The sequence below is a fragment of the Macaca mulatta genome, chromosome 6 (genome assembly GCF_049350105.2).
Source record: "Macaca mulatta isolate MMU2019108-1 chromosome 6, T2T-MMU8v2.0, whole genome shotgun sequence".
Taxonomy (NCBI): Eukaryota; Metazoa; Chordata; class Mammalia; order Primates; family Cercopithecidae; genus Macaca; species Macaca mulatta.
Genome location: NC_133411.1, coordinates 148,774,353 through 148,787,956, shown reverse-complemented (window position 1 = coordinate 148,787,956; position 13,604 = coordinate 148,774,353). Strand labels below are relative to the sequence as shown.

At 44.5% G+C, this 13,604-nt stretch overlaps 1 protein-coding gene and 1 pseudogene across 11 annotated transcripts in view; one reads left to right on the top strand and one right to left on the bottom strand.

The window, feature by feature from the left end:
* Window positions 1–13,604, top strand: part of NRG2 (neuregulin 2) — a 271,148-nt gene that overhangs the window by 186,551 nt on the left and 70,993 nt on the right. The window lies entirely within an intron of this gene.
* LOC695105 (prostaglandin reductase 1 pseudogene) lies at window positions 8,134–9,264 on the bottom strand (annotated as a pseudogene).

Genomic DNA, 13,604 nt, shown 5'->3' with positions numbered 1-13,604 from the left:
CGTTATAGACATGATCACCTCCTAGGTGCTTAGCCAAGTCCTTTGGTTTATTCTAGCATCTGCAGAGTGGAAGAGAAGACTTCTCTTTTAACTCACTCACCTTTTTCCCCCAGGGAAAGTATGAAACAGCACATTTGTTGAAAGAGACAAGTTCTGCATTAGGCTGGTTGTTTACTTGGGTCTGAAAGACAATAAACCCAGTCCTGACTTGGAGTAGGAGAAACTTAGGAAAAATCAAGGTGCTGGGGAAAAACACTAATCCTTGTTTGTCCCACAAACAGCCATGTTAAAATGTTGGTACAGAAGCCCCCTCTGAAGCTGAAGAGAATGCCTTGAGTTAAGAATCTTGTCACAATGGCTTACCCTATGTGACATCACAAATTCAGACAAATGAGGTGTGACTGTCCCACTTTGGGGGATGCTATCGTATTTGGTTATTTTCTTGCTTTTTCTCCAAGGTAAAGTCAGAATCTATTGAAATATCAGTCACTTTCTCACTGACAAAGTGACACAGCAGCTGATGGGAGGGTTGACCTGTGAGGAATTTGTGGAGCATCAAGCCCCAGCCAGATGAAGGAATCAGACTGTTGGAGGGCCTGCTGAGAAGTCACGGCATCCAATCTTTTGACCAAGGAGGGAAGCAATCCTGTGGTTAAAAACATTTGAGAAAAGAGGCCTACAGATAGCCTCTTGAGGGTACTGTTTGCTTGGCACCCATGTGGAAGTGTGGCTTCTCTGCTGGGCAGGCATTTCTGTACAACTGTGACCACTCTTCCTACCTGGCTTCTGAGGAATGCATAGCTCATACCTGATCTCTTCTATTCTCTTGCATTCCCTAGGAAGCAGGATTTATATTTTCATTCATCTGATAAGCCCTATGAACAGCCATTGTTATGTGCTGGGAGTACAATAAGGAATGAAAAAACATCCCATTCATCAAAGATTATGGTCTAGTCAGGGCAATGAGGCCACAGGATTCACTGTAGTAGAAGGTATAACATGCTTAATGTCATTGGAGGGAAGCAACATCATATTCTATTCTTTAGGGATGGGTAGGTTTAGAAATTGCAGATATGGCATGAGGTGCCTAGGAGCCAGAATAAGAAATGTTTGGAAGTAAGGTATGTTTGGGAACCATGTGGCCAGATGACAGACTGTGTGAGGCAGAACAATGACAAAGGACACAAGATGGAGTGCTTTGAGTGGCAGGCCATGGGGTTGGACACTCTTTGAGAGTTGGCCAAGAGCTCAGAAGGACTTTTGAGCAGAGAAGTGACAAGATAAAAGCTTTTGAAGGAAGATTAATAGAGCAACTATGTGTGGGATGTTTCATGGGGTGCTAGAATAGAGAACCAAGATAAAGGGGGAAAGTTGGAAGATGCTGGAAGCCTTAATTTTGATGGCCATGATGAGAATGAGTAGAGGAGAAGAGGCAAATGTGTTAGACAAACATTGGGCAGGCAGAATTAGCCAGGCACAGCTAGTGACAGGATGTGATGCCACACTGTCAGTCAGAGACAACTCTGGATTTTCAGCTCAAGTGACTGAGGAAAAGCTGAGGCGGGTAATAGATGTCAGAAAGTCAAGAGCCAGAGGAGCAGGCTCAGGGAGAAGACAGTAAGTTCCATTTGTAGTGGCTGAGCTTCATCTTCCAGGGGCAAGTTTTCAGCTGGAGTTAAGAGCACAGAGTTGACCATCAGGAAAGACCAGCATCAGAGACACAATTGGGTTGTTCTAGGAGAAGTGGTAGCTGTTGCTCTGGGGATTGTAGAAATCCTTGAGTGGAGAGTAGGAAATAGATGGCCAATGCCTGCCCAACACTTGGTCAAGGTCAGGGTTCATATGTTTCTAGAAGAGAGGAATAAATTAGTGGAAGAATGAGACAAGGACAGAATCTCGAGAAGCACTTACGTGTAGAGTGGTCATCGGTGAAGAAGAAAGAGAAACGACCTTCAGAAAACTGGAAAAGCCAGGAGAGGAAACCTGGGAGAAGAGGACAAGTGGGGCAGCAATTTCAGGAAGTAGGTGACCCACCATATTCATTGCTGCAGAAAAAAACGGTCCTCCTGAGAAGGCTATCAGGATGGCCGGGCTCGTTGCCCTTATGGGACAAGACACAGAGTTTGCCTCAGTGATGGGACCTAGGCCCTGGGCATTCATGTTCACTTGTTCTCTTTGTCACAATGGCTGCTCTGATTCTAAGAGTCCTGGTCAGAAAGGGCTGACTGATAGCAAGGGAGCTCCTTTTTGTCTCTTGCCTTTGGCTGTTGGTTGGGGACTGTAGGGTGTGCAGTGGGGTGATTGTGTGAGGATTGGGATGGCTTATGCTTTCTAAGACAAATCGGGCTTTTTCTAGAGTACGAGGCAGACTAAGGGCATAGCACGCATCTCTGTAAAGACCACATCTTGACCTCCCAGAGGGGAGGTAGATAAAGTTGTGAACTGGTGGCCATCTCATCCAAGGCCAGTGAAATAATCCTGGGGATAGTTTCCTTTTGGAAATGAGATAAGGGGAGAGAGGACCAGAGAGTGCTCAAAACTTGTCCTGTAGACTTTACCAGATTACTTTTTTTTTTTTTTGAGACAGGGTTTCACTGTTGTCGCCCAGGCTGGAGTGCAATGGTACGATCTTGGCTCACCACAACCTCTGCCTTCCGGGTTCAAGCGATTCTCCTGCCTCAGCCTCCCTAGTAGCTGGGATTATAGGCATGCGCCACCATGCCCAGCTAATTTTTTTATTTTTAGTAGAGACAGGGTTTCTCCATGTTGGTCAGGCTGGTCTCGAACTCCCAACCTCAAGTTATCCGCCCACCTCAGCAGATTACCTTTTTATAATTTTATTTCTCCAGTCTGATTCATTCTTTGAGGAGCCCCACAGTTTCTGAGCAGGGAACTAGAGGACTTTGGAACCAGGAGCAAGATTAAGTGCGGTGGGGGAAGGGAGGGGGAGAAGAGTTGCCTGGAGCTCACTGCAGTGAAGGTTTCAAATGGAACAGGGCAGTAGGGCAGGTATGAGGCATCTGAGCCCAGAGTGAGCCGAGAATAAGCATAGCAGGTGGGGGAGGAAGAAAGACTACTACTCCCACTTGCACACGCTCCCAGTATGGTCTCCCGGAGAGACAGCTGTGATCCTTGCCAGGTACCACATCCTTTTATTAGGTTCTTCTTGGCCTCTTAGAGCAGAACTGTATGAGAATCTTGACTTTGCACAAGAAACTAAGGTTAGGTACAGTAGAGACAGCCTAATGTGGAGTCCTGGGGGTGGGTGGTTGGCACAAGGCCCTGGACTCCTTCCCTGCAGGAGGCAGGCAGCCTTTCTTCCTTCCATGGTCACAGAGGGGACTGTGTTCAACTGCCTGGCAGAAGGTCTGATTGGAATGTGCTTGGAAGGTGAGCTCAGGTGATACACTTCACAGATGGGGCCCATCACATCCGCTTTGGAATGGAAAGAAAGTTGTAAGTAGTAATATCTGACTTCCCAAAGGAGGGGGAATGGAGGTTCAATCCATGGAGGGAGTAGGGGTTCAATCGCTGGACAGATTTACTTGCACCCAACCAAGACAACAGGAAAGAAGAAAACCAGACAGTGGAAGTTATGGATGAACTGATAGATGAACATTCATGTATCACCTTTGGGCTAGAGGCAGCCCAAAGGTGCCTGAGCCTGGAGGTTGGAAGCTGACCACTTCTAGCCTAAGGAGGTAAGGAAGCAGAAAAAGCAGAGGTAGACTGTTTTCCTGCACAGGGGCCCTGCTCATTCTTACTCAGCAGCACACTTGATGCAAGCCATACTGAGGCCATAAGCATAGCATCATCACTCATGGCAGCCAGCCTGAGGTCTGACAAGCAGGGAGAATCAGAAAGGGGTGGCTACCTCAGCAGACCATAGAGAGCCAGGCTTATATGACCAGATGCCACTGAGCACGACCATGTGTACTATGTGTGCCCTGCTCCCTACAGAGGGCTCACACACCAGCACTTCCTCCTCTGCTGCCTCTGTGGGGCCATCCTTCCCTAGTCAGCATCCACACTAGGCTCAGAGAGTATAGAGACAAATGTCAAGTGCAGGGAGTAAAGAGGCTCATGCCCATGCCATGCTGACCCTGGCAGAGCAGCCAGAGCATGTGTGCCATGACACATTACCTCTTGGGGACCAAAGAAACAAGTCTTCAGGTGTTCATCTTGCGGGTGTTAAAGGTACTTCTGCTGTCTTCCTGTGTCAGAGGAAGGCCCTAGGCTCTCTCCACACCCTGCTGCTGTGTTAGGGTCAATGGGGTGACTCAGAGGCTGCAACAGCCACATTGCCTGCACCTACTGAGTGCATGTGGCAGGGGGCTGAATTGGAAGGAAATAAGGTAAAGTTGCCTGGGCAGCCAGAGTGGAGCTGGCCAGCTATCAGGAGTTGCCTCCGTGCATCCATGGATGGGCTGCTTGGAAGACCCTGTGGAGTGGGTAGAGAGGTGGGGCCTGGAGGTCTGTGCTGGCCAGGCAGGTGAGGTAGGATGGATCAGAAGAGTGCCAACATCTTCCCTCAAGCTCCCCATCCCTGCAGGGTCCTCTACCAGACCTCAGGAGCCTGTGCTGCAAGCTACTGCCCGTGGCCTCTGCCAGCACGGTTGTACGTCCCAGGGCTTGGTTCGTCTGCAGGACCTCTACTTTTTGCCTCTCTCAGTTGGCTCAAGAGCCTGAACTGTTTTACTCCTGGGGGCTAGCTTATCTACAGATAGAAGGACCTCTGGAGGGAGCTTCTAGTCTAGATCGTAGTAGAAACCAAAGATAATATTTACCAGGACAGAACTGAACCCAGCCACTTAGCTGCAAGCTTCCCCTTCTGAGCCCTTCAGGGTACACAGTGGGCACCAGCCCTTGAGATTTGGTATTGTTAGCGCTTTGGGGAGCACCATCTCAGTTTCCCACCAGTGTGCAAGCTCCTTGAGTGTGGAGGAAGGTCCCCCCAGCACCGTGTTTTCAGGCTTCATGAGTGTCCAGTAAACACTGACAAAGCTGAGGAGCAGTGGAAGACAACAGAGAGGTGAGTGCAGAATTTGTGGGATGCAGATGGCTGCATGGTGCAGCCTCAGTCAGAACACAGGACAATAGCTTCATAGGGAATTTTCCACCCTGGTAGTCAGGGTTTTGCTCCTGACCAAGAAAACAACAAAAAGAAAACCATACAGTAGAACTCATGAATGAACTGACACACTCCACCACCCCTACTTCATCTGAATACCTTTATTAGCCTCACATCTTCTTTGAGCCCTGGGCTATCCTCCTGTTCCTCCTCCCCATGCCTTCCCTGCAGGCTGCTCCCAGGCTTCATGTGTTCTACTGTCCTGAGACTCGGGCCAGCTCTAGGCAGCAATCCGCATCTCTTCTCGAGATCCCCACACCTGTGTCATTTTCACTCTTCTTACCTTGATCCCATTCCAAAAATGTATTAGCAACTTAATGCCTTTGCGTTCCTCAGATCCAGGCTCCAAGTGAGCAGTGGTCTTTGTCCCAGAAGTAGCAGCGAAGGGACCTCAGCGAGGCCCCGGAAAGGGAGATGGCTGAGGGAGCCTGTGCCAAGCCCCAACAGCCCAGGGAAGCCTTGCAGAAAGATTCTTTCTAGAGGAAAGACAAGATTAGCTGAGCCTCCCCAAAAAAGACAAGTAAAGAGGACACAGAAATATTTCCTTTAAAAGGGAGCAAGAGCAGATGGAAAGAGGGTTTATATTAATGAAATCTCCGGATATTAAGGATGAAATGAATGCCAGGGAAGGTTATTATCATTTCATTAGAACACAAAGGAAGAAACAAACACGTTATTATGTGAAATCAAGAAGTTATGAACAAGGGAATCCAGCAGGGAAGTTATTAGCTGGGTTAATTAAAACAGAACAAGCCGGTTGAGTAATTCCATCTGTAGAACCCAACGAGGAAGGCATAATTCATTGCCCTTAAAAAAAATACTCAGGGTATTTTTCTTTTTCTCCTTTACCAGAAATTCTGTACTTTTGGTATTGTCTCACAAGCCAAAAAGATTTATTCTTATCAAAGCTGAATTGATTTAGCACTCTTGTGAGAGAGTTCAGTTCTGACCAAAAGAGATGGCAATCCCCCAGAGATTCTTGAGCCCAGACAGCCAGGGGCTCTCCCCCATCTAGGATCATGGGTCCCTCAAAGATCCCTCCATTGCCTGGCTTGCAGGATTGTGGGAGGTGGCAACAGAACATGGGACCAGGTCTTACTCATCCATCCTAGTGATCCTGGGGAGGGCTGGACCAGGCCACGTTTGCTTGCCAACTTCTCCACTGCTTCCTCTTGCCATCCTGAAGCTGGAAACTCCTTGGCACAGTACTGCTCCCTACAGCTGTCAGAGCCAGTCTTTCCACCTAGCTTTGTTGGCATCTAGCACAAGGGAGACGACCAACAGGACTGCTGTTTGCAGCATCAACCCACCTGGTATTGTTTGAGTAGTGCTCATATAGCTGGCTGAGTTGCTGCTCCCTTCAGGAGGCCTGGAAGTCCCAAGTATGACAGTCCCGAGTAGGCCAAATGGGTCCCATCAGCCCTCAGGATTTTCTTTGTCTCTCATTTGTCAGGCCTTATGAATTAAAACTAGGACTCTGGGTTTGCGTGAGCCCTTGGAGGTTGATTTTAAGGGCTATTTCTCAAGTTAACATACCAAAGGGCCAGAGCTCCCAAGTTCTTTGGCCCTTGAGCACAGGTATAGGACATGAGAGCTGGAAGGGGCCTTGCTAAGGGTATAGTCCATCGAAGGCTTTTGTTGGAGAGGAGGAAACTAGGCTACAGAGTGAGAGAGGAAATGTCTGAGACCCATCTGAGGCTACAGAGCTAACTCATGGCTGAGCTGGACAGGAAACAGTGTTTCTTAGCAAGTCCTGGTAACCTACTTCCGCCCTGTGCCCGTCATGCTCTATCCCTGCACTTCAGGGCTATCTCCCGCAGAGTGCCTAGGAGACTCCTGAAGAGCGCAAGATACATTTTAATAAGGGTTATAGCATGTGGCACAAACACTGCTTCATAATTGTCAATTGCTTTTTTTAATTGATGTACTTTTTTTAGAGCAGTTTTAGGTTCACAGCAAAATTGGGCAGAAGCACAGAAAGTTCCCATACCTCCCTGTCCCACACATGCACAATCACATCCACTATCGACATTCCCCACCACGGTGGTACATTTGTTACAACTGATGAACCTAGATTAACACATCATTATCACCCAAAATCCATAGTTTACACTAGAGTTCACTCTTGGTGTTGTACATTCTATGGGCTTGGACAAGTGTATGAGGACATGTATTCATTATAGTATCATACAGAGTATTTTTTGCTGCCCTAAAAATCCTCTGTGCTTCACCTCTTCATCCCTCCCTCCCCTCAACCTCTGGCAATCACTGGTCTTTTTACTGTTTCCATAGTTTTGCCTTTTCCAGAATATCATATAGTTGGAATCATACAGTATGTAGCCTTTTCCGATTGGCTTCCTTCACTTAGTAATATACATTTAAGTTTCCTCCATGTCTTTTCATGGCTTGATATCTCATTTCTTTTTTAATGCTGAATAACATTCTATTGTCAGGATGTACCACAGTTTATTTATTCATTCACCTACTGAAGGACATCTTGGTAGCTTCCAAGTTTGGGCAATGATGTATGAAGCTGCTATAAACATCCTTGTGCAGGTTTTTCTGTGGATATAAGTTTTCAGCTCATTTGGGTAAATACCAAGGAACACAATTGCTGGATCATATGGTAAGAGTATGTTTAGTTTTGTAAGAAACGGCTAAACTGTCTTACAAAGTAACTATACTGCTTACCATTACCACCAGCAACGAATGATAGATCCTGTTGTTCCACATCCTCACCAGAATTTGGTGCTATTAGTGTTTTGGATTTGGGGCATTCTAATAGGTGTATCATAGTATCTTGTTGCTGTTTTAATTTGCAATTTCCTGATGATATATGATGTGGAGCATCTTCTCATATGCTTATTTGCCATCTGTATATTTTCTTTGGTAAGGCACCTCTTTAGGTCTTTTTTTTTTTTTTTTAACCACTTAAACGTATTTTATTAAGTAGATCAAACTCATTACAAGTACTGTTTCTAAGACATTTAGGGTAGTATACATTTTTGCTAAATGGTGAAAAACAAATTAAGTAATCATTTAAATGGCCTCCAGATTCCATGTGTCCTTTTTTTCATACTTTCACTATTGTTTTCCCCAAATTATCTCCTTTCAGCATTCCCATAAATGCAGCTGGCATGTTTTCAAATCCTTCGATGATATATTCCTTGTCCTGGATTTTACCCTCTGAGACCCATTTCAGCAAGTCCTTCAGAGCTTTTTGGTGGACATCTCCTTGCCAGCGGTAGACAACAAAGCCTTGTATGTGAAGCTCCTGAAGGATAATAGTCTCTGGGTTTGGACCTGGGGGAAGTGGGCCGGTTCTGTTATATGTAGAGATGGCTCCACATACGGCAATCTTTCCAAATTTCTTCATCTGGCTGATAACAGTGTTTGAAAACTCTCCACCTACATTATCAAAATAACAATTGTAACCATCAGGAGAGGCTTTCTTCAAGGTTTCTTCCAAAGACTCTACTGTCTTGTAGTTAAAGACAACATAAAATCCAAGCTTTTGAAGATAGGCAACCTTTTTATCAGACCCTGCTGCTGCAACAACTTTGCAGCCCTTGAGCTTTGCAATCTGCCCCACAACAGAGCCCACAGCTCCAGCTGCTGCATTAACCATCACTGTTTCTCCACCCTTCACACCACAGATGTCAAGTAGGCCAAAGTAGGCAGTCAGGCCTGGCATGCCAATTGTCCCCAGAGCCAAAGACACTGGTATTGTGTCTGGCTACTCTGTCAGCAGCTTTTCCAGATCTTTCCCATCAGAAATGGAGTGTGTTGTCCAGCCTGGAGAAGTCAGTACAATAGTTCCTTTTGGTAGGGCTGCATTTTTACTTTCCACAACTCTGGCCACTTGCTGCCCCATCATTGTATCACCTTCTTTCAACGTTTTGGCTAAAAATCTCATGTAAGGATCCACGGTGAGGAACAAAGCTTCAAGCAGGACCTCTCCATTTTTTAAGGGTGGTAGCTCAGCTGTCTTCAACTCAAAGTCACTATTAGTAGGATGGCCAACAAAGTGCTTCTTCAGGGTCCATATCTTAGTACGAACCATCCTGAAGCTCAGGAGTCGGAGGGTTCCACTGCTGGGGAAGGCGGCTGGGACTCTTTAGGTCTTTTGATAATTTTTTAACTGGGTCTTTTGTTTCATTGTTGAGTTCTAAGAGTTCTTTGTGTGTTTTCGATAAAAATTCTTCATTAGATGTGTCCTTTGCAAATATTTTTTCTGTTTGTTGCTTATCTTCTTAGTGTCTTGACATTATCTTTTACAGAGGAGGAGTTTTTAATTGTTTTTGTTTTTGTTTTTGTTTTTTGAGACAGAATCTCACTCTATCACCCAGGCTGGAGTGCAGTGGCATGATCTTTGCTCACTGCAGCCTCAACCCTCTGGGCTCAAATGTTCCTCCCACCTCTGTCTCCTGAGTAGCTGGAACTACAGGCACACACCACCATGCCCGGCTAATTTTTTATTTTTATTTTTTGTAGAGTGTTTTGGTGTTTCAATATGTTGCCCAGGCTGGTCTCAAACTCCTGAGCTCAAGTGATCCACCGACCTTCACCTCCCAAAGTGCTGGAATTATAGGTGTGAGCCACCATGCCTGGCCAAGTTTTTAATTTCAATGAAGTCCAGCTTATCAATTATTTCTTTCATATATTATGCCATTGGTGTTGTATAGAAAGTCATTGCCAAACCCAAGGTCATCTAGATTTTCTCCTATGTTATCTTCTAGTAGTGTTATAGTTTTGGATTTTATATTTAGGTCTGTGATCCATTTTGAGTTGATATTTGTGAGTGGTGAAATGCCTGTGTCTAGATTCTTTTTATTTTTTTACAGGTAGCTAAGTTACCTGTAGTGTTCCAGCACCATTGAGTGTAAAGATTACCTTTGCTCCATTGTATTGCCTTTGCTCTTTGTCAAAGATCAGTTGACTATATTTATGTGGGTCTATTTCTAGGCTCTCCATTCTGTTCTACTGATCTATTGTTCTTTTCTTTCACCAATACCCCACTGTCCTGATTACTGTAGCTTTACAGAAAGTCTCAAAGTCAGGTAGTGTCAGTCTTCTTTGTTCTCCTCCAATATTGAGTTGGCTATTCTTGATCTTTTGCTTCTCCACATGAACTTTAGAATACATTTATTGATATCCACAAAATAGTAATAACTTGCTGGATTTCAATTGGAGTTGCATTGAATCTATAGATCACGTTGGGAAGAACTGACATCTTGACAACATTGAGTCTTCACATCTATGAACATGGAATATCTCTCCATTTATTTAGTTCTTTGATTTTGTTTATCAGAGTTTTGTAGTTTTCCTAATATAGATCTTGTATATCTTTTAGATTTATACTGAAATATTTCATTTTAGATGGTGCTAATGTAAATGATAATGTGTTTTACATTTCAAATTTCACTCACTTACTGCTAATATATAGGAAAGCGATTGACTTTTGTATTATTCACCTTGTATCCTACAGCCTTGCTGTAATCACTTTGTCGTTTGATTTTGAAACAGATACCTCCTCAGAAGATGGTAGTTAAGCTTTTGTTAGTTCCCACACTTTCTCTCCACTTTGGGCTTTCCTATATGCTGTGATTTGTTTTGTTTTGTTTTGTCTGGAGCATTCTGTCTTCCCTATCCTCAGTCTCCACTCCAGATGCCCCCTTCTTTAAACCTGATTAATCTTTGAGGTCTCAGAGAAGCATGGTTTATACTGGGAAGCCTTCTCTGACTCTATGAGTCCGGGTTACCTGATCCCCCCTACTTCCTTTCTTCTCTGGAAGATGTAATCCCTATTCTGAAGAAAATAATGGCTTATTTGGGAGACAACCCACAAAGGTGAAAGTAATAATAAACAAGGTTTATTATTTATACTGGGAAGCCTTCTCTGGCTTATACTGGGAAGCCTTCTCTGACCCTATGTGTCTGGGTTACCTGATTCCCACTACTTCCTTTCTTCTCTGGAAGATGTAGTCCCTACTCTCAAGAAACTAATGGCTTATTTGGGCGACAAACCGCAAAGTTGAAAGTAATAATAAACAAACACTTATCTCTGTTCTAAGAACTTTACTTTTACTTTTAACTCATTTAATTCTCACAGTTGTGAAGATTAATGAGAACTGCTCTCCAAAACCCTCAGAAACTCTCCTCAACCTATAAAATTGAATCCAGACAGTTTAGATTGGCCTATATGCCTTCACATCAGGATCTAAATCTACATTTCCAAACTAAGCTGGTTTACTCACTATGTCTTGATATAATCTATACATCTTTACCTCTGAACATTTGCACATGCTATTCTCCCTGTTTGAGATGTTCCCTGTGGTCTCATTCCTCCATGACCATTCCATCCTCCACATTTCTATTGCACTTATTTTCTGGACAATTCATTTCTGTTATGAACCTAAGCAAGTTTACAGGAACGAAACTTATGGGATGCCAAACAGGTCAACTCTTACTGCCCTCTACAGTCTTTTGGATTTTGGTTGCGAGCCTTGCATAGCTGTTTCTGGTGTGATCTCTGCCTAATCCAATTGCTGTGTTTTATTTACAATCTTTGTGCATTGACATAGCCAACATATTTGTCATTGAAGTGGTTACTTAGTATTGCATGGTGTACATTCATTGCTTCTCTTTTAGAGTCCTGTATTAATATTGTAATTCAATTTTGTTTTCCCAAGTATTTGCATGCCAAGTATATACAAGAAACCACATCTCTTGTCATTAGTCTGGCAATTGTGAGCTCCTCAAGACAGAGACTGTCTTCAACATTGCTGTATCCTCCACCATCTTTAGCTTGCATGTACTAGATGCTCAGAGAACCCTGTTCAATTGATTCAAACTATCATAATGCCAGGAATTTAGCCATGTAACTTAACACCCACCTCTACCCTGATAAAAACGAATCTCATGAGGGCTAAGATATGTAACCAGAGAGGATCCAGTAACTTTCTCCAAATGCTTGATCAGTCAAACATCACTTCTCTCATCTTGTCACCTCCTCTCTCCAGAGTATCATTTAGCTACAAGGATTCAGGAAACCTTAAAGATCATTTTCTCAAGCAGCTGATGCATACAAGCTAAACATAAGGACCAGTTTCCTGGCAAGTGCTTCTTGCTTCTAGTGATACAAGGCTGTATGGGGCCCCAGGGGTTGTGGGGTGGAGTGGGTTAGTGATCCCCTACTTGCCATTTCCCTGACTTTGAGTGGAAGCTCAGAACTCCCAGCATTGCCTGCTTAATCTGTACTGAAATTGCAGAAACCTGGCCTGGCTTCTCTGCCTTTAGGAGGGTAATCATTTCAGAAGCATATTGTACTCACTTCTGCAGCCAGGCATGGCTAGATTTAAGCAAAACTTTTTTTACTTCTTTATTCAGTGTTTGCTACTTGTTGACCCACCCTATCCTTCCAAGAAAGTTCTCCTCTTACTTTTCCCCATCCACTGTTTTGCTCCCTCCTGGCCTCTCCACCAGTGGCTTCTACATGTGAGTATCTCCTCATGAATCTCTCTGCTTCTGCCTTCCTCTGTCTACACTTTCTCTCTAGCAGTCTTGCTTGCCATAACGACTAAATTGATACCCCTCAACAGTGACTCCTCAAACCCCATCTTCAACCCTGACCTCCTGATCCAACTCTAGGCCTACATTTCTGGATGTCTGCTAGTCATTTCCTGCTAGCAATCCAAATCCGACCTGTCTAAATAGCTCAAGCGGCTCTTTCCCATGTTTTCCAAACTTCTATCAGTGTTCTAGTGACTGATGTTAAGAACCTTGGGGCTTGTCTGGGCTGCTTACTAACCACATCTTGGACCCTCAGTTTCCTCATTTGTTATGTGAAGATAGTAATGCGCTCTCTATCTCACTAAAGAGCACGGATTGAGACAAGCTATCTAGAAGCATGTTTTAAGCTGTAAAAGGGTACACAGAGAAGAGGTGTAATAATTGTATTATCATCTTTGGTTTTTTTAAGCTAAAAAAGCTAAAAGCTACTCTCATCTTTAGCCACACATTCACCCCATCACCTTAAGTTACCATTTCCTTTATCCCTATACTTCTCATCCATCCTTTTATCTCAATTCTTGATATGACCACCAGAGTTTAAACTCTGTCACCCACTGCCTAGACTAGTTCTATCCTAGCCTAGTTGTATCCTCTAACTCAGTGGTCCCCAGACTGCAATCCACATAAGAATTACTAGGAGGAATTTATTTATTTATTTATTTTTTGGAGACGGAGTCTCGTTCTGTCGCCCAGGCTGGAGTGCAGTGGCCAGATCTCAACTCACTACAAGCTCCGCCTCCCGGGTTTACGCCATTCTCCTGCCTCAGCCTCCCGAGTAGCTGGGACTACAGGCGCCCGCCGCCTCGCCCGGCTAGTTTTTTGTATTTTTTAGTACAGGGTTTCACCGTGTTCGCCAGGATGGTCTCGATCTCCTGACCTCGTGATCCGCCCGTCTCGGCCT